Source organism: Rattus norvegicus, chromosome 3 (assembly GCF_036323735.1).
Source record: "Rattus norvegicus strain BN/NHsdMcwi chromosome 3, GRCr8, whole genome shotgun sequence".
NCBI lineage: Eukaryota > Metazoa > Chordata > Mammalia > Rodentia > Muridae > Rattus > Rattus norvegicus.
In genome coordinates, this window is record NC_086021.1 from 188,999,766 (window position 1) to 189,019,955 (window position 20,190).

The following is a 20,190-nucleotide window of genomic DNA, read 5'->3' on the forward strand; positions in this document are numbered from 1 at the left end:
CTGCCCGCAGCCGGAAATGGCGGCGACCCTCAGCAGCGGCGGCGAGCCGGACCCTGGGCACCGCTAGGCCCTGCTCGACCTTGCGCACGGCGGGGCGGCGCGGGGACGAGGCTTTCCGGGCCAACCCAGGTTCGCACGCGCGGCCGCCTCCGCGGCTCCCGGAACGCAGAAGCTGGTGTAGGGAGGCGGGCAGTGAAGGCTCCGAGGCTTGTTCACATTCGGGGAAGCAGAAAATTGCCTCATAGTTGTAAGTTTTAAAAGCATTTGACATTAAAAAAAAAACTATATGCCTCGCAACGACATTTTAAGAGACGCTTTTGTGTCGTGCTCTTTGGGGAGAGAATTAGGGACTTATCCGTTCAGGCTCCAACTTGTGTTATATAGCTGGATTAAAAACTTGTTTTTCCTTGTGTCTAGGAGATGATTTCTCCGAATTCATTAAGTGCTTCTTCGGAAAAATAATGCAAAAGGTAGCTTTAATTTGTTTTCAGATTGGATTTTGGGGAAATTGGGTCGCCGTTTGTTGGACGCTCAGCTGATCATCCTTTATAGGCAGTGTGTCAGAATTGCTGGTGATTTGTCTGTTTAAACATCAAAACGTTACTTAATAGCACAAAGACTTGTATTGACCTATATATTGTCATGGTTGCCTAAAGACAAAATTCTAATCGTAGGATAATTTTGTTCATTTATTTGCTTTCTTTAAGGAAAGCGTGATCTGTTTGTTGGGTGACATTTAAAGCCAGGACTTCCCGCAGTTCTAACCTAATGTGTGTTATGATTCTGTTACCTGTATCAGTGTTTTCATACTTAGATGGCCTTGTCTGTGTGGACCGCAAGTGTGGAGCCAGTGTAGCCTCTAAATGCAGATGGGTTTGGGAACAGGGCGCCTGTCGTTGGATTCTTTATGCTCCAAGCCTCACAATCTCTTTGCCTCACCTAGTCCTTGCTAGTCTCTTAACCAGTTTAAGTGCTCAATTCTTTTTTTTTTTTTCTTGACCAGTCACTTGTTCCTGTTCAGTGAGATCCCCTTCATTTCTACTCTGTTATTCCACTATGTTCTGTAACTAGCCTGCTGTCAACTATTCAGCTCTGCTTGGCGTTTCCCCTCCTTAATACATACAGGGCTTGACTCTCGTTTAATGTGTTAATGTATTTAACACTGCTTTTTAGTTAAGGTTTTGTTTTGTCTTTTTAGGATAGTCAGTCAGTATGTGCCTAGTAAATACTTATCAAATGAATGGAAATGAGACTAGTAGCAGCTGGGCTATTGCCCTTTCACCAGGAAGTCAACTAGTGAGTACTGAACGCATGAGAGTCACTAGGCTTCTGTATCCTCAAGGACAGACAGAGCCACCAACTTTCCCCTGCCCCTTTTGGGGAAAAAAGGCAGTAAGTTAAGAGGGTATTAGAAAGGGCTTAGACTTCCCTGTAAAATCACTTAACAACTTTTTGGGGGGTGTGGGCCAAGGGTTGGTTTTTCTCTGTGGCTTGCCCTGCAACTCGACCTATTTACTGTGCAGGCCTTGAACTTAGAGATCCACCTGCCTCTGCCTTCCAAGTGCAATGCTTAATAAAGGTGTGCACTACCATCAGCCAGCTCTTTGTAACTTTTTTTTCTTTTAAGATTTATTTATTTTAGTTATATGAGTACACTCTTGCTATCCTCAGACACACCAGAAGAAGGTACCAGATCCAATTACAGATGGTTGTGAGCCACCATGTGGTTGCTGGGAATTGAACTCATGACCTTTGGAAGAACAATCAGTGCTCTTAACCACTGAGCCATCTCTCCAGACTTCTTTGTAACTTTTGATTTATGGTTTTTCAGAGTTTAAATTTTTTTAAAGATATGCTACTGGTTAAAAAAAAACAAAACTCTTAGAAATTTTGTCGGGGTTGGGGATTTAGCTCAGTGGTAGAGCACTTGCCTAGCAAGCACAAGGCCCTGGGTTCGGTCCCCAGCTCCGAAAAAAAGAAAAAAAAAAAAGAAAAGAAATTTTGTCTTTGGTTACTTGTCTTGACTTGAGGTAATGGTGATAAAAAGTCTTCTGATTCTTTAGTTATTGTGGAGAGGTTTTGTGTTTGTGAGCAGGATCTTGGTATAGTTCAAGCTAACTTGCAGCATGTGTTCCCTCTGCTTCAGCCTGGCAAACGGCTGGAATCATAGGCTATTACCACAACACCCAGCAAAAGAGTGAGCGGTTGCCCTAGCTGAAAGCTCATTAGTGCTGTGACAACCCAGTAGAGACTTCTTTGTGACTGGATGACTCTATAATTCTTTCAAAGGCCTTTGCTTCCTTCCCATCTAAGTTTAGAAGAATAGCTAGAATTCACTGTATTTTTTAAAATTTATTTATGCATCTTTTAAATGTGGATGTGTGCTGTCTGCATGTACACCTACATGCCAGAAGAGGGCATCTGATCTGATGGTTGCCAGGAATTGAACTCAGAACCTCTAGAAGAGCAGCTAGCGTTCCTAACTGCTGGGCCATCTCACCAACCTGATTTCTCTGTATTACTGAGAACAATTCTGTTAATGTGTGGTTCAGTGTTGGGCGCACGCTGCGCAGTTCTATCCACTTTAACCCAAGAGTGCTTTAGAGAGTGATGCTTCTGGGTATAGTTGTAGACTCACCCTGACAACCTCCTTTGCTGAAGATCTAACTTAATCAGACTTAGAGCTTCAATTGAACCCAAGGCTTCTGAGCCTGATTTCTTCTGTTTGTTAAACACCTATAGCCTATAGTGTCCCATAACCTTGCCAGAGTTGTATCTTTAAGGCCCAGGTGCATGGTGCTCGTCCAGTAAATGACTTACGATGCAGTAGTTTTAGAAGTTTGCTTCTGACAGCAGAGCATGAGGTATGGGGTTTGAAGTGTGTAATACTGTGAGCAAACTATCAGCAAATGAAAGCAGTTACTCTTCTCCAGTAAAGAAATAAACTCCTGAAACCTTAGGGAACTGGTTAGGAGCTGTTCCTATGGACATGAAGCACAAGCATCAGTTCTGCGTTATGAGGATCTCTAGTGTTCCTGTAATGGCTGCTGGAAGGTTTCAGGTATGATATAGTAAATTTAAAATTTAAAAATGTAATAATCAGGACTGAAGGTGCAGATAAGAGAGTGGTTGTCTAGCATGTGCCAAGACCTGGATTTTATAAGCTCTATACCTCAAAGAAAGGGTAAAAGTGCACTCCTAAAATGAGGCCTATTATTGTGTACTATAGAATCTGAGTGGTGGGTTTAAAGCCGCGTCGGGCAGAGCCACAGTTTTGCTCTTCTTCCCTCATCTGTACATCAGCAAAATCTGCTAGACTCTCCCTCCTGAAAGGGGACAAGGTTAGAGCTCACACCACCACAGCTCCTTCTGTCTCTAGGTCTCTCTCTGTACTCTATAAAATGAGGGGGAATTTTCCCATCATATCTACCTGTTAACAGAAGCAAAGAAATGATAAATAGAAGGTATTTCACTTCCTCAATAGAAATGACAAAGCTGCTCAAAATGGTGATGATCGTATTTTGTTTTAAAAAAACAAAACAAAAAACTACCCCTGAAACATTTTTAATCTTAGAGCCTGGGCTACTGTGCCAGGGTTTCCTCTGATGGCAACCCTGACAAGGATTAACAGCTAATCTGATAACTGGCAACTAAACAGAAAGATTTAAGGATTAGATCACCCAACAACCATTAGTATGGGTTTTGCTCCTCCTGACACTTTGCGTTAACTTGAGTTCATTTATTAATGAAAAGTTTGTGTTCTTTATTCTTAATACATGATATTTAATAGGTGTATTAGTTAGGGTTTTACTGCTGTGAAGAGACCCTGTGACCATAGCAACTCTTACTATTTTTTTATTAGATATAATTCTTTACTTACATTTCAAATGTTATTCCCTTTCCCGGTTTTCTGTCCATAAGCCTCCATCCCTTCCCCTCCCCCATACAGATATTCCCCCCATCCATCCCCTTTACTGCCCCCCCCCAATATTCCCCTGCACTGGGGGTCCAACCTTGGCACATAGCAACTCTTATAAAGAACAACATTAATTGGGTCTGGCTTATAGTTTCAGAGGTTTAGTCCATTATTGTCATGGCAGCGTGCATGCAGACATGGTGCTGGAGATGGAGCTAAGAGTTCTACATCTTGATACATAGGCAGCAAGGAGAGACTATGTGCCACACTGGGCATACCCTGAGCATAAGAGACTCATAGCCCACCTCCAAAGTGCACACTTCCTCCAACAAGGCCACACTTCCTAATAATGCCACTCCCTGTGGACCAAGCAGTCAAACACACAAGTCTATGGGGACCATACTATTCAAACCACCATTAGGTATGGATTTTGTTTTTAACTTGTTGTGTATTGTGGAGTTATGTGAGTATGGTACATGGACTAACATGCATAAATAAATGTACCCTTCTGTGTGTATACAAAGGCCACAACAGAATATGGGTTCTGTGGATCTTATTACATTGAGCCTCTCTGACCCAGAAATTCCCTCTGGCTGTCTGGCTAGTAAGTTTATAGGGTCTACTTGACTTTGCTCCTGGTACTGGGGTTAGAGGTACACTAAACTATGCCAAACTTTAAAGCGGGTTGAGTCCTGGGGATTAAAATATGACTTCATGCTTGCAGAGTAAATATTCTTACCCAGTGAGCTATCTAGCCCTCAGTGTAGGGTTGGTTTTTTGTTTTTTTTTTAAACAAGTAAAAATTGCTTCAAATTTTGAGTTTCACAACATTGATATTTTATATCAAAATTACAGAAACAAAGTATCTTATGGCTGCCTTTAATCCCAGCAGAGGCACTGGATCTTTGTGAGTTTAAGGCCAGTCTGGTCTACAAAGAAGGTTCCAGGACTGCCAGAGAGTACACAGCTGTTGTACAGAGAAACTTTGTCTCATAAAACAAAACAAAACCAAAAAAGAGTAAGGCTAGGTTTGAGAGAGATCACTGAAAATTCTTCCATGATGCGTTTCCTCTCACCAATCTGTATGTGCTCTTTTATTGCATTCTATAATCACTGCATGTTTTTCACAAGTGACATTTAGTTTGTGGTAGGCAACTTTATCTTTATTTCTAGATATTTTGAACCCAGCTAGTATTTTTAGATTTGTGAGATACTATGAATACTCACTTGGTATTCCTTGGATCTGTGAATACGTGAAGCTTACTCATTATCCTGAATTGTTGGTGATTTTATTGTCAGTTTAATTGCTAAACATTAAACTTGCACACACACACTCCCATGTTGTTTTATAAGATACAATATGTAGAGTTCTTTTATGAGTTATAAGGAATGCTTGCCTATTAGCTATAAGGTTATAATCCTAGTGAGTCAGAGGATCGGAATGAGGATTTGCTGGTGATGGTGTCAGGTGTGTACCATTCAGGCTATCTTGGGAAAGAAGCATGGCCATCTTAGAGAAATGCCTAATGGCTGTTCATTTTCATCAAGTGGCATATGTAACAGTGAAGAACACAATCAGATATCTCATGGTATTATCGATCTGAGTTAACCTTAAAGGGCAGGTTATGAGTCAAGGGTCTAAAAGTCTAAGACTGTAAGCTTCTCATCTGAGGTGGAGGATGAGAACAGGAGTGGCCTGAGTTCCATGAAGGAAGAAGGTGCTGTTGCCTGCCTTTATTTTCTCTTCATACAGGAAAGACTTAGCAGGCTTATTGAGTTTCTCTGTTAAACAAGAGTCCATTTTATTGAAATTTTTCTTTGACAAAGTCTATTAGAATGTAGATATAATTAACGTACATTATCAAATTTTATTTCCTTTTGATATTTGGGCAAATAAAAGGGTAAACCCTTACTGAGTTTTGCTTGATGCTATTTTGTCTAAATGCCTGATGTAGTATAACTCTTTTGCCTTTTGTTCAGCCTAGCAGCACCGTGAGACTTGGCGCAGGTGCACCTCATAAGGGGACAGATTTTCTTTTTTTTTTTTTTTTTTTGGTTCTTTTTTTTCGGAGCTGGGGACCGAACCCAGGGCCTTGCACTTCCTAGGCAAGCGCTCTACCACTGAGCTAAATCCCCAACCCCGGGGACAGATTTTCTTAAAGCCCTTTATTTAGCTCCTGTTACAGCTTTGCCCTTGCTTCCAGTGTGAGAAAGAACCAAAAGACATGTCCTGAGGGTTGCGTTTGGGTGAAATCCCTCTTAAGTGTCTAGTTTATCTAGCAGGTGTCAGAAATGTATCGCTTATGGTTCATTGTATTATTAAAACTAAGCGTTTTGAGAAGCCAGTGTTTTATACAAACCATTTTAGTTTATTTTGTGGTTTTGGATGTTATATCTATGCACTGCTTTGTGTGCCTGGTGTCAGTGGAGGCCAGCAAAGAGATGTCGAGTTGGCTGGAACTGGAGTTCCATACAGCTGTGACTCAACATGTGGGTCCTGGGAATCAAATCACTGTCTTCTGGAAGAGCAGCCTTGACTGCTAAGCCAACTTTCCAGTCTCCCCACCACTCACCCCCATTCTAAAAAACAATTTTAAAGCAGTTATCTGGGACGGAGAGATGGCTCAGCAGTTAAGAGTACTGAATGTTCTTCCAGAGGACCTGGGTTCAATTCCCAGCATCCACACAGCAGCTCACAATTGTCTGTAACTCCAGTATATGACGTCTTCACACTGACAGACATACAGGTAAAGCACCAGTGCACATAAAATAAAAATAAAGCACTTACCCACCAATAACTTTTCTTCCTTTTTTGTACTTTTTTTTTCTTTCTTTCTTTATATTTTTTGAGACAGGATTTTGTGTTTCCCAGTCTGATTTTAAACTTGCTATGTAGCCTGAGGACGACTTTGAACTCTTCTTCCTGCCTCTACTTCCAGTAGGCATATCTGGATAAGTTTTAGAAATTCTTGTCCATTGGTATGTTTTTGCTTTTTTTTTTTTTTTTTTTTTTTTTTTTTGGGAGCTGAGGACTGAACCCAGGGCCTTTCGATTGCTAGGCAAGCGCTCTACCACTGAGCTAAATCCCCAACCCCTTTTTTTTTTTTTTTTAATTAAATCACCCTAATGAGTATATTTTGTCTGCAAATAAGACGATCCTTTTCTCCTTTCTCAAACCTCTAAATTAGATTATTAGGTTTTACAGCCAGTCTAAGCAGCAAAACACTTTTTTTTTCTTTTTCTTTTTCTTTTTTCTTTTTTTCTTTTTTTCGGAGCTGGGGACCGAACCCAGGGCCTTGCACTTGGTAGGCAAGTGCTCTACCGCTGAGCTAAATTCCCAACCCCAGCAAAACACTTCTAATAACCTAAAGAATTGTGGAGACTGAAGCATAAAAAAATGTGAATTCAAAGCCAGTCTGGGTTAGATAGTGAACCTGACTAAAAAGCATTAGTTGTACAATAGAGGACATTTATTGTGTAAATCACAAGTGCAGTGGGGAAGTTGGCTCTAAATGTGATACATTAGGGTCTGCTTCCCTTTCTCGTGATCTTGCTTGATGTGTTGACTTTGCTTGCAAACTGGCAGCAGGATATTAGTCACATTTTCAGCTTCCCGTCCTTGCAGCAACCTCTCTGGTGAAAAGAACCACTTTCTCATTCTCAGACCCTTCAGGCTGATTCTCCTTCCTCAAAGAACATAGGATCGTGGGTACTCAAAGGCAGCTCTGGGTCTTTACCCTACCCTACATGAGTGATCACTCAGGAAAGTTGCACCCATGGAGCTCCCTGCACAACTTGTAATCACCTCCCCAATAGAATGTTTTCAAAGTAAAAAATATGCTATCTCTTCCATGAATGTCATTAAAAATGAAATACCTGTTCAAGGAAGTGCCATGATAAACAAACACCTATAGATGTCAAGGCTTAATTAAAGTGACATGATGGAATATGAGGACTCATTACACTAATGACACAGTTCACAAGAAAATGTGATTATTTCTGTGGTTATAACATTTTCAGGGAGCTAGAATTATGAAACGATAATGCTGATCATTATCATTACCAGCACTGCTGTATTTTTGTTAATTCCTTATAATACCTGAAACACGTCAATACACAATAATGTGAGTCTCACATAAGTTTTAGTATTTTTTTCTTTTTCTTTCTTATGTTTTTTGGTTGAGACAGATTCTCAGTGTCGAACTTGCCATGTAGACTGGAAAGGCCTAGTCCCTGAGAACAGTCTGCCTCTACATCTTGGGTGCTGGGATTAAAGGCTTATACCACCACCGCCCAGATTTTAGTATGAATCGACAGTGTGTCTCATGATTTAACAAGACACAGTTTAATTTATTCGTTTTGGGTTTTTATGAGATGTATGTTTGAAGTCTGAGTTGTCCTGGACCTCATTGTGTATATGTAGACTGAGCTGTGATTATATACTTTTAATTACAATGCAACTACATAATTTTTTCTCTTTTATTTCCTCAAGTCTCTCCAACACCCACACCTGTACCTTACTCCCTCTTGAAGTTATGGCCACTTTCTCTTGGTTATTGTTACACACAAATATAGAAAATATAAACACAGCCTGCACAGTCTGTTTAGTGTTACTTGTACATAAAGATTCCAGGGCTGACTACTTAATATTAGATAACCACTTATAACCTTTCCACTCCCTTTCCCAAGATGTCTCTGGTGTCGTAGGCGCAGGAGTGGGTTGTAGGTGTATCAGCCAGGCTGAAAAGCCATCATTAGTTAGTTCCTCTTGTCACTTTGACCAGTTGTGAGTTCCTTGTTTGTTTTGTTTTTATTTGTAGTTGATTTTTTCTAATGGTCTTCATCTGTTGTAAAGAGAAGTTTAATATCACTTTCTGAGATAAGGTCTATTGTACTCCACAATGGCCTTGATTTCTCGGTGTTGCTGACTGTTACTTCCATGGCTGGGATTACAAGTATGTCTAAGTTAAGTTTCTGTTGCTGTAAAAAGACACATGATCAAGACAATTCTTAAAAAGGAAAATACTCGGGGTTGGGGATTTAGCTCAGTGGTAGAGCGCTTGCCTAGGAAGCGCAAGGCCCTGGGTTCAGTCCCCAGCTCTGAAAAAAAGAACCAAAAAAAAAAAAAAAAAAAGGAAAATACTCAGTTGGGGCTAGCTTACAGTTTCAAAGGCTTAGTCTAATATCGCCATGGCAGACAGGAAGCATGGCAGCATACATTTAAGTGTCCTTTTGAAATGTTCTAAGAATCCACCTGGGGAATTTTAAAGTTTGTTAAAGAGCAATAAGAAGACTTAATTTAAAATTTTTATTTTTGAGACTGGATATGTGACACATGCCCACAGCTCCCATCCAAGAGGCCAAGGTGGGAGATTTGAGTGTTTGAGACCAGCTTGGACTACATAGCCAGGCCTAGAGAGAAATATTTTGAGAAGTTTATCAAAAACCCAAAAAAACAAAAACCTAGAATTTAGAACATTTAAAGCAAATCACAAGTCACTGTTCATTTAACAAACAGTTAGTTAATGGTTGAAATCATTAAAGACTCCAGAAGTAAATTTTAAAAATTGCCTCATTGTAAAATCATTTTAGATTGAATTTTGTATGTACCAGTGTTTTGCCTGCATACATATATGTGTTGGATCCCCTTGAACTTGAGTTAATGCTGGTTGTGACCCACCATATGGGTGCTAGAAACTGAACCATGGTTCTCTGCAAGAGCTGTGCATGCTCTGAACCTCTCAGCTCACTGAATTTTATGAAAAACTCAAACTGTTTTCTTCTAATCTTAGCATCATGTACACCAGCTCTTTAAGAATTTATCTCCTGTAAATCTGCAAATTTGTCATTCATAGGCTATTTTTTTTTTAAGATTTATTTATTTTATGTATGTGAGTACACTGTTGCCATCTTCAGACACACCAGAAGAGGGCATCAGATCCCATTACAGATGGTTGTGAGCCACCTGTGGTTGCTGGGAATTGAACTCTGGAAGAGAGTCAGTGCTCTTAACTGTTGAGCCATCTCTTTAACCCTGTTTTTTTTTTTTTTTTTTGGAGCTGGGGACCGAACCCAGGGCCTTGCGCTTCCTAGGCAAGCACTCTACCACTGAGCTAAATCCCCAACCCCTAACCCTGTTATTTTTATATTCCTTTTTCCTTTTCAGATTAAAACAACTAGTCAAAAAAACAAAACAAACAAACAAACAAAAAAGAAATACTCAAGTTAATAAAAAAAAAACAACTAGTCATTGGGGACAACTATTTGGGAACAAAATTAATTTTTCTTTAAGTAAATTTTATTTTACATGTAAGGAAGGGTGTTTTACCTGATCCATATCTGTGCTTGGTGACTTCGGAGCCAGAAGAGGACATCAAGTCACCTAGAGCTGTGGTTATCAGTTTGTGAGCTAACTGCTTTGTGGTGCTGGGAATCAAACCTATGTCTTCTGGAAGAATAACAAATGTTCTCAACTGCTGAGCCATCATCTCTCTAGCTCAAAAGTTGCTTTTTCTTTAAACAATATATTCTCATACCCTCTTGCTTTTCATTACCAAAGGTAATAAAAGCTGTGTCTTAACCTTCCTTTTATATTTGACTGTGGGGCTTCCTTCATCGTTGTTGTTGTTGTTGTTGTTTGTTTTGGGTTTTTTCTTGTGGAGCTAGTTGAAATCTTACCCTTTGACCTTTTAAGGAGCATAGTATCCAGTGAACACAGGAAGGCAGCAGTTATGAGTGACTGGCGTATCATTTGACAAATCTTTGAATCCCAGCTGCTGGAAGCAGTTGTTTTCCTGCAGTTTGTCAGTGATCCTAGTTATTTTTAGTCTCTGAGCAGTAAAAAACTGGAGGCAAATCTTTCTAATTTGTTTTGCTATGCCTGAGAACTTGTTTGTGCAGGTTTCCCTTAGCCTCCCTCAACTTTAGATTTCCATCCTCATGCTAGAAAACCTAAAAACTCAGACTTTGTATTGGGGAGAAGGGAAATGTTCAATAGGATCTTACTATGTAACCAAGGTTGACCTAGAACTCATCATCCTGCCTTAGCTTCCTAAGTTTCAGGATTGCATGTATTGGTTCTCAAACTCAGCAGTGTAGAAATTCCTTTTGAAAAGGCATATATACCTGAGGCCTCTAGATATGTACTATTTAATCTTGGGTGCAGTTCAATAAAAAAAAAATCACTTAAGTAAATGAGCTCAAAACACAAATTTGTATTGCTTCATTTAGAAAGAGAACTCACCCTTGATTCTGTTTGCTTTTGGAGAGCAATGGACACAGTGCTTTTGCTCAGTACCTTCACTTGGGGGTTTGAGGACTGTCCTCTTGGGACATCTACTTTAGACCCCACTCCTGACACTAAACTATTAAAATAAACAAAACCATAGACAAATTGGGTTGAGTAGATTTTAATCAAAGAAATGATTATGAATGGGCAGCACTCTGAATCAATAAAGGTTCAGAGAACTCCACCTGGCAACTCCGAAAGTATGTACAATGAAACGGCTTAATTGGTTAAATCTCAATTTCAGCGTGTCTGTTTGGAATATGGTATGTCATAATGCCCCTTTGAAATTTGGCACATCTTTGAGTTTATCATGGTTTTTGTTGTTACACCTGATTCTAGGCTATATGTCGGATTGGATGTGATAACTTGGTTTCTGACAATAGTTGCAGGGAGTCAGGCACTCTGAATGCATGTTCATTTGCTTCTTTGAAGATAATCCTTAAGTGGAATATACTGGATAACTATGTATTCAGCATGAATTTCTCTGAAGAGCAGCCTCAGGCTAGGCTATAAGGGCAGAACTGATGCCACTTCTATAAGTTTTCTCTCAGAATATATTCCATTAAAACACTCTGTGTCATTTATGGTGTTTTATGAGTTCTTGTACCCTCTTGCTTTTCATTACCAAAAGTGTGTCTTAACCTCCCTTTTATAACCCTAACCCTCCCAAAATGAGTAAGATAAAGAAAGGCAGCATTTGCACCACTCTGAATGTGTGTCCCAGAATTTTTAAGTAGATGTAGTCTACACTGTTCTAATAGAATTTCTTGGTATATTATGTTGTTGTCATGGTTTGCGTATGCTTGGCCCAGGGAGTGGCACTATTAGGGGGTGTGGCCTTGTTGGAGTAGGCGTGTAATTGTGGGCATGGACTTAAGACCCTCCTCCTAGCTGCCTGGAATCGAGTATTCTGCTAGCAGCCTTCGGATGAAGATGTTAAACTCTCACTTCCTCCTGTACTATGCCTGCCTGGATGCTGCCATGTTCCTGCCTTGATGATAATTACTGAAACTCTGAGCCTGTAAGTTAGCCCCAATTAAGTGCTGTCCTTATAAGAGTTGCCTTGGTCATGGTGTCTGTTCATAGCTGAGACAGAGTTTTGCTAAGTAGCCTAGGCTGGCATTGGTCTTGGGCTTCTATTCAGTCTTCACATCCCTTCAGGTGCTGAGATTACAGTGTATACTACCACACTAACAGTCATAAGTATTTTTATAAGTGTAAATATTATTTGTAAAGATTTGAATGTTGTATGTCTTAGTTTTGTTTCCTGTCGCTGTAGTAAAATATCCTAGCAAGAGCAACTTAAGGGAGAGGGAGTTTATTTAGCTCACAATTCCAGGTTGTAGTCCACATTTTTTCAGAAGTCATGGTGGCAGAAACTTGAAGCAGCTAGTCATGTGCACAGTCAAGAGTAGAGAGCGTGGATTAGCGGGTGCTTGTACTCAGCTCTTTTTTTTTTTTTTTTTTTTTTATACATAGCCCATATTCCATTCCTTAGGGAATGATTCTTGACTCCATGTAGTCAGATAAGTTCTTGGTTATTTTGTGACCAAGCAGAAAGGCTTACTATTACTTGAAAGGTGCTGGCTTTACTGTGTTCTAAGTTATTGGCTACCTCACACTCTAATTGGTAGCTGATTTTCATACACTACAGCATGGATTTTAGTTAAAGATTCCCCAGAAAGGGGCTGGAGAGATGGCTCAGTGGTTAAGAGCACTGGCTGTTCTTCCAGAGATCCTGAATTCAAATCCCAGCAACCAACCACATGGTGGCTTACAACCATCTGTAATGAGATCTGATATCCTCTTCTGGTGTGTCTGAAGACAGCTGCAGTGTACTCATACATGTAAAATAAATAGTTTGTTTAAAAAAAAAGATTCCCCAAAATTAGGAATAACATCATCATGTTTCACTTTCAGTAATTCATTTTCAACAGAACTTTTCTGCTACTGTGGCCCAAATGTGCATAAGGCAGAGAATAGTCATCTGCCTATCTCCTCACTGCTACATTCTCACAATAGTGTTTGCAGCTTATCCTCTCTGCCTGTATCACCATCTCACTCCTGTGATTCGTTTCTCCTTTCTTTTGCATCCATCAACACAGATGTGTTTTCTCTTCCTCTATGTGATAATTAATATTGATTATCAGCTGGTTAGGTTCGAGAGCTGTTTAGGAGGCAGATCTCTGTGCATATATGTAAAGGAGTCGTTTTTACAAAGAGGGAGCCAGCACCATTCAGTGGGCTAGGGTTCCAGATTTAGTAAAAAGAAGAAAGCAAGCTGAAGACCAAGGACCAGCCCTTTTTGTTCTCTGCTTTCTTGACTGTGAATGTGAAGTGACTAGCTGTTCTTGCTCCTGCTACCATGATTTCCAACAAGATGACGGGTGTACTCTTAAACTGTGAATCAAAATCTCCTTCCATAAATAGCTCTTGTTAGGCATTTTTGTCACAACAACAACAAAAGTAACATTTTCATCCATGGGTCTGTTCCCTATCCCTTTTATGATAATCCTTCCTCCCTAGGTCATTTTTAAAGTCTTTTATCACAGTTATACTTCTGTACCAAGGAACCAAGCTGGATCCTCAGCTAGAGCAATTAGGTGTTGAGCCATCTCTCTTGCTAGGTTCAGCTAGTGTCTTTCAAGTTACAAGCTCCTGTACCTGCTCACAGAATAGTTTAAGAACCTGCGTTGTCCATGTATACACAAAAACCATTTTGAAGGCAGAGGATTCTGGACTTCTGTTTCTTCAGACTATCCACAGCAGGATGGATTAACTTTGTCCTCTGTATCTTCTCTGGGCACTTATCCTTTTAAACATGGCTGGGCAGTGGCTTTCAGGGCTACATATGTCTATCCCGGATCCTGGAATAGCTTAAAGTAAGCCAGGGGAAACTAGAAGTACATCAGTAAAACTATGAGAGTTGTTTCGTTTTGTTTTGTGTTCTTTTGATACATGATTTTACTATGTAGCCCAGGCTGGCCTCCAGTTCTCAATATTCAAGGCTTTCAAGTATTGGGATTCCAGGTAAACATCACCAAACTTATAATTGAATTCTCCCAGCTTTTAAAGGCTTTTGCCGAAGACTTCGCTGTTGATTATTGCTCTTTATATTTTAGTCCTCAAAGGCTGGTAATCTGTAACTTTGAGATATGATTCGTGGAGTTTGTCTCATTGTTGTTTTGCACCCCCCTTATAGCCAGAAGCTTTTCTACCCTGCCTCTTTGTTCCCAGAATACCAACTCTGAGTTTTATTTATGAATAAATGCCTAGGCCATACGTTTTGGCCTATTCCCTGACCAGCATGTAACTTATATAGCCACCTGGCTAGTTACCTCTTCAGTTTCATGTGTCTATCTCTTCCAAGTCCAGGGCAAAAATCTACTGCCCTTGACTCTTTCCCAGAATCCTAGCTCTCTCTGTTGGACGTTCCTCCTTCTAATCCTGCCCAAGCTCATTGGCCATCAGCTTTTTATTGACAGGTGATGCTTCCACAGAATACACACGAGATTCTCTTTATTATCTTCACTTTTTGGTCTAATAAAAGACTCTTTCTCTAACATAATAAACTATATTCAATAAGAACAATTACAAAAACTATCAGGTAAGAATTAGTCACAATGTCCAGTCCATTTGTATTTGGCAACCTTAGAGAAAGTATTCCATTATCTTTCCTATTTTGGTGAGTCCAAAATTCTTTACTTAAATCACCTTCTTTCATAATTTGCATTACATTCCTAAAAATATCTTTTTAGACCTTAAAACATTTTCTTAAATCCTAAACTTAAGCTTAATTGTGAGACTCTGACTATGTAGTTTTAAAACCTGAGAAGGAATAAATATTACCTGAGTATGCAGAAAGTGCGGAGCCAAGCAACTTCCAGAGCTGTAGAAACGACCGGTTGTGGCTACCTGGACGGTCACCCAAGTTTTCTCTGAGTCATTGGAGCATTACCTTCAGCTTTCTGGCCTAGAATATCCGACAGACTTTTCTGTGGAGCAGGAATTATGAAGGACTTGCCTACCTTGTCCTTGTAAAGCTTGGCAGTTGACTTGCCTGCATCTTGTTTGTCCATTTTCAACAGCATTTTGAAGAAATCCCTGAATCTAACGTCCCTTCATTTCCTTCCTTACCAAGAACATTAAGAACTTAACCAATCCCCATTAAATGACTACAAACACCCACCATCCAAAGACCTCTTGGAAATAGGGGCTTTGTTCTCCTAAAATTGTTCCCTGCTGTTGTTTTCTTTTGGGGACCCAAAGAAAATTTGGCTATTGGCCAGTCTTAAGAAAACTAGCTGTAATATTTATTGTCCAGTTTCTGTGTGATGGGAAAGTGCAGGGGTTAAGTGAAATACTTATTGTAACAGTTTGTAAGGCTAGACTACCTGGTCTAAGCCCCTGGTGAGCTGGAAGCAAGTTCTGATGAAACAGCTACTGACGTAGTCTGAGGTTGGATGAAGCAGGAGCAGGAATAAATGTGTATCAACATTCTTTAGGGCTAATCTTGTTAGGGCCACTTTAACTTCATTGGTGTCTGTAAACATGCAAACTTTAACAGGTAATATACATTTCTGTATTAACATACGCATGGGATATGAGGTATGCAGAATCAGCTAAAAATGATTTTCTGCTTTCTGTTCGAGCAGGCAAGGCATCTGTCTGTCTTTTGTAAGTCTCTTATTGATCCACATTCACTAGTCCAGTGTTGGCCTTTGCCACTTTCTGCATATACCAGAAGGCTGAGGCCTTCCCTTTGAATAATCTCTAGGGAAAAAAAAACAAACCATTGTTTCTGGGGTTGGGGAGTTAGCTCAGTGGTAGAGCACTTGCCTAGCAAGTGTAAGGCCCTGGGTTCGGTCACCAGCTCCGAAAAAAAGAAAAGAAGAAAAAAAAAAAACAAGAAAAAAAAAAACATTGTTTCTAGGAACACCTTGCCCACAATCCCTTTGAAATGACCCTTCTTACCACAATTAAAACATCTGGTGTTTTGGATTTTTCTCAAGACCTTTTTTCATCACGTCTAGTAAAGTCATGTCATATGAGTGAGACTTAATATCAACTGTATTTCTTTTTTCTTTTTCTTTTTTTTTTTTTTCTCAGAGCTGGGGACCGAACCCAGGGCCTTCCGCTTGCTAGGCAAGCGCTCTACCACTGAGCTAAATCCCCAGCCCCATCAACTGTATTTCTAATCCATTAGCCTCTTGGTGTTGATCTTGCCTTTAGGGGCCTGTCACCCTTTTGCATTCAGCATTAGTGTTTGTTTGGCTTTTTTTTTTTTTTTTTTTTTTTTCTTTTCTTTTTTCGGAGCTGGGGACCGAACCCCAGGGCCTTGCGCTTGCTAGGCAAGCGCTCTACCGCTGAGCTAAATCCCCAACCCGAGCATTAGTGTTTTTGAAAGCTAAAGTCAGTGCTTTTCTTGCTTATGGATATGATACCCTTCTATCTATAGCTGAAGTCAATCTTTGTAAAAAGTCAGTGAATGTTTCTTTTGGACTTTGCATAATCTGAGTTCAAAGTCCTTTTCCTGTTTCTTCGCCCTTGTCTCAACCACTTAAAGCTGCCATGTGACATAATGCTATGGCTGCTTCCCCGTATATGACTTTTACCTCAGCCTATGTTCCTTCACCAAGCAGCTGATTTTTTTTTTTTTTTTTTTTTGGTTCTTTTTTTCGGAGCTGGGGACCGAACCCAGGGCCTTGCGCTTCCTAGGTAAGCGCTCTACCACTGAGCTAAATCCCCAGCCCCCCAAGCAGCTGATCTTGAAAAACATTGACACCTCTGGCTGTTTCTCTGTTCTGTCTCTTTAGCCGCTTCTCTCCTTCTCTCCACCATGAACGCCATTGTAATTGTGGACCAGGTTCTAACATTTTTCTTGTCATATCTTTACAGTCTTTGGAGAAAATTCTATTTCAAGTTGCCTGAGAATTTAATACCTGTTTCAGAAGCAAAGAATGCATTCTATAATTGGAGGCACTTTCTTTTAATTTTTTTTCAAATCCAGGCATTTATGGGGTGCCACTCATTCTTCTTGAGGATGGCCACTGTCTATTGGCACGTATACACTAACTGGATAGGCCAAGGTTGGTTTTCTAACAACCGTTGGGTGACTGTCCTGATTTTCATTATATAATGGTGTAGTAGACTCTGGCCTTATACTGTCTCTTTTCTTAGTTTATTCCCCATTTTTTACATTTTTAAAAATTTCTCTTAGGCCTGTCCCCATTTTTCATATTTCTCTTTTCCTTGTATCTCTTATCTTAGTATTTTCCTAATTTTTGTTCATAAATTTTTAAAATTTTCATCCCAAGGCCTATCCGCTTTTCATTATTTTCTTTTTCTTTGTATCTCTAAAGCCCTTTTCTTTGAAAAGGTGCAGAAAGCCACTATGATTACCACAATACGGATTGCCAGCATGACAATAATCTTAATTTGTAATGTTCTTACTTCAGGACATTTATCTGTTTCTCTTTTGTTTCTATCTTTAAGCCATTTAAAATGGCAGTATATCCAGAAGCTCTGTTATTGTCCTTTTCCTCTTTGTATCTTCTTTCTTTAAATTTGTCAATTTCAAATTATATCTATGAATTTTTATACTCAGTCTCTTACCTTTTTAGCATTAAAGGACAAGTTTAAACATTTTTTTTTTTTTACCTGATCCGAAGTGTGTCTGGCTTCTGCTTCCCACGCTGTGACTAGCCCCACCCCTGCCCTTTCTCTCACGGGGGAAGAGGTGTTTCCACCCACGCGTCTGTAGCTGGCCTCAGCCAAGTCTCGCTTTTGTGGGGTTTAACTGGGAGTTGCACCTCACCAAATGCCCAACCCTTCCCCTGCTCTGGGAAGTTGTTGGGCCCACAGGGAGAGGGAACAGGTTCCTCGGGCTTGAGTGGGCCTGAGTCTGTAGTTGGTGTGTCTGCTCCCTCAGCTCTTTCTAGCAGACTGCTGGATCCTGGCTCCACCCTTCCTTGGGTAGGCTTTCCACGGGGCGGGCCTGCTCTCTGATTTCTGCCTGTTCTGATATGTCTCTTCTGAGAACTGAATCTGAGCGACTGAGAGGTGGTCTATGCACCACCAGTGTCGCCCTCCGCAGCCTTGAAAGTGCAAGGCTTCCAGGGCCCTGTAGTTAGTTCAGCTGGTCAAGAAGCTGCGCCTAGGAACTGCGTTTGCTTTAGTTCCTGTCTCTACCCAGCAGATTCTTTCTCTTAAAGGAACTGAGCTAGTAACCTGCTCTCTTTCGCGGGGATGCACCTCTCCCCTGGGACTTTTCTAAGCTTGGATTCTATGCCCCACCTGTGGTACATCAAATGTATCCACGAGCTTTTCTACCCAGCCTCTTTCCAGAATAACGACTCTGAGACTTAATTATTTATGAATAACTGCCTAGACCATAATAAGCATTTGGCTCGTTTCCCGATTAGCTTGTAACTTTATACAACCCGTTTATTGTGGTCTATGTTTGCCACACAACTAGTTACCTTTCATTCCGTTTCATTTCTCTCCTCTGAGTCCAGGGCAAGTCTCCCGCCCTGACTTTTTCCCAGAATTCCTCTCTCTGACAAATGGCCCACCTTCCAATCCTGCCTCAGCTCATTGGCCATCAGCTTTTTATTGACAGGAAGTACTTCCACACAGTACACAAGCGATTCTCTCTACACACCCTCTTTGTTATCCATGATAACAAGCGATTGTTTGCTGAGAGGTAGGAGCACGTACCTTTTATTCCAACACTTTCGAGGCAGAGTTTGGTCAACCTAGTACAGACTGAGTTCCAGGGCAACTAGGGGTGCACACAGAAACCCTGTATTGAAAAAGCTAAAAGCATGATTGTTCAGGATCCAGCAGTTTGCTTTAGCAGGCAAAGGCACGTGCCACCAAGTCTGTTGACCAGAGTTTGGTCTCCAAAACCAGAGAGAGAACTAGCTCACAGGTTGTCCTCTGACCTTCACAAATGATACTCAAATAAATAACAAATATGTACAATTTTAAAGACTGTTTTAATGATGTGTATAAAGATATGTTACAAGTTTTTGGAGACACTTGCATGTTCAGGGTATGTTGAGTAAAGGATGAGGCGGGAAGCAGAGCAAACCAGAGAGCTTCTCATTCAGAAGGACTTCACTGTGAGTGAGAAGGCAGAGGGAGGGGCCTTAAGGTTCCAGGGAAAGATGGAGCATGTGTGTGCACTTCCAGGGCTTAAGATGTTGCTCAGAAGTACGGTTGGCCTCTGTCTCCTGCCGTGGGGCAGTAATGGTTTTGACCTTAGGCTCTGGCTGTCCTGGAACTCACTCTGTAGACCAGTTTGGCCTAACTCACAGAGAGACCCACCTGCCTTTGCCTCCTGGGTGCTGAGATTAAAGGAGTGCACCACCACCTCCTCCACCATCACCACCACCACCACCTCCTCCATCACCACCACCACCACCACCTCCTCCTCCATCACCACCACCACCTCCTCCACTACCACCTCCACCATCACCACCACCTCCTCCACCACCTCCTCCACCATCACCACCACCTCCTCCTCCTCCTCCATCATCATCACCACCACCACCACCACCACCTCCTCCACCTCCTCCTCCACCACCACCACCTACTCTCCTCCATCACCACCACCACCTCCTCCTCCACCACCACCTCTTCCTCCTCTACCATCATCACCACCACCACCCATTTTTTAAAGACAATATTTACTGTAAGTAGAATGATCAAAAGATGTGCCTATAATTTAATAGCCCCCAAATTACTGGAAGTTTATCCTTGCTTAATTCTTTCTCTTTCTAGAACAGTGTGGTTCTCAACCTTCCTATTGCTGCAACCCTTTGATACAGTTCCTCATAAGCCATAAAATTATTTTCGTTGCTGCTTCGTAAGTTTGCTACCATTATGGATTGTGTAGTATGAGTATGTGTTTTCTGAGTCTTAGGTGAGCCCAGAGTGTTGAATTCCAAAAAGTTGAGATCCACAGGTTGAGAACTGCTGT

At 40.9% G+C, this 20,190-nt stretch overlaps 1 protein-coding gene across 5 annotated transcripts in view; it reads left to right on the forward strand.

The window, feature by feature from the left end:
- Dnajc5 (DnaJ heat shock protein family (Hsp40) member C5) overlaps nucleotides 1–20,190 on the forward strand; it is a 33,948-nt gene that overhangs the window by 258 nt on the left and 13,500 nt on the right. The window contains exon 2 of one of the 5 annotated variants that reach the window (XM_008762545.4): nucleotides 418–470. The exons of 3 other annotated variants lie outside the window; for them this stretch is intronic. The gene's annotated coding sequence lies outside the window, so the exon portion shown is untranslated. Of the gene's footprint in view, nucleotides 1–136; nucleotides 248–417; nucleotides 471–20,190 lie in introns of those variants that run through there. One more of the 5 variants, NM_024161.3, reaches the window with a different exon arrangement.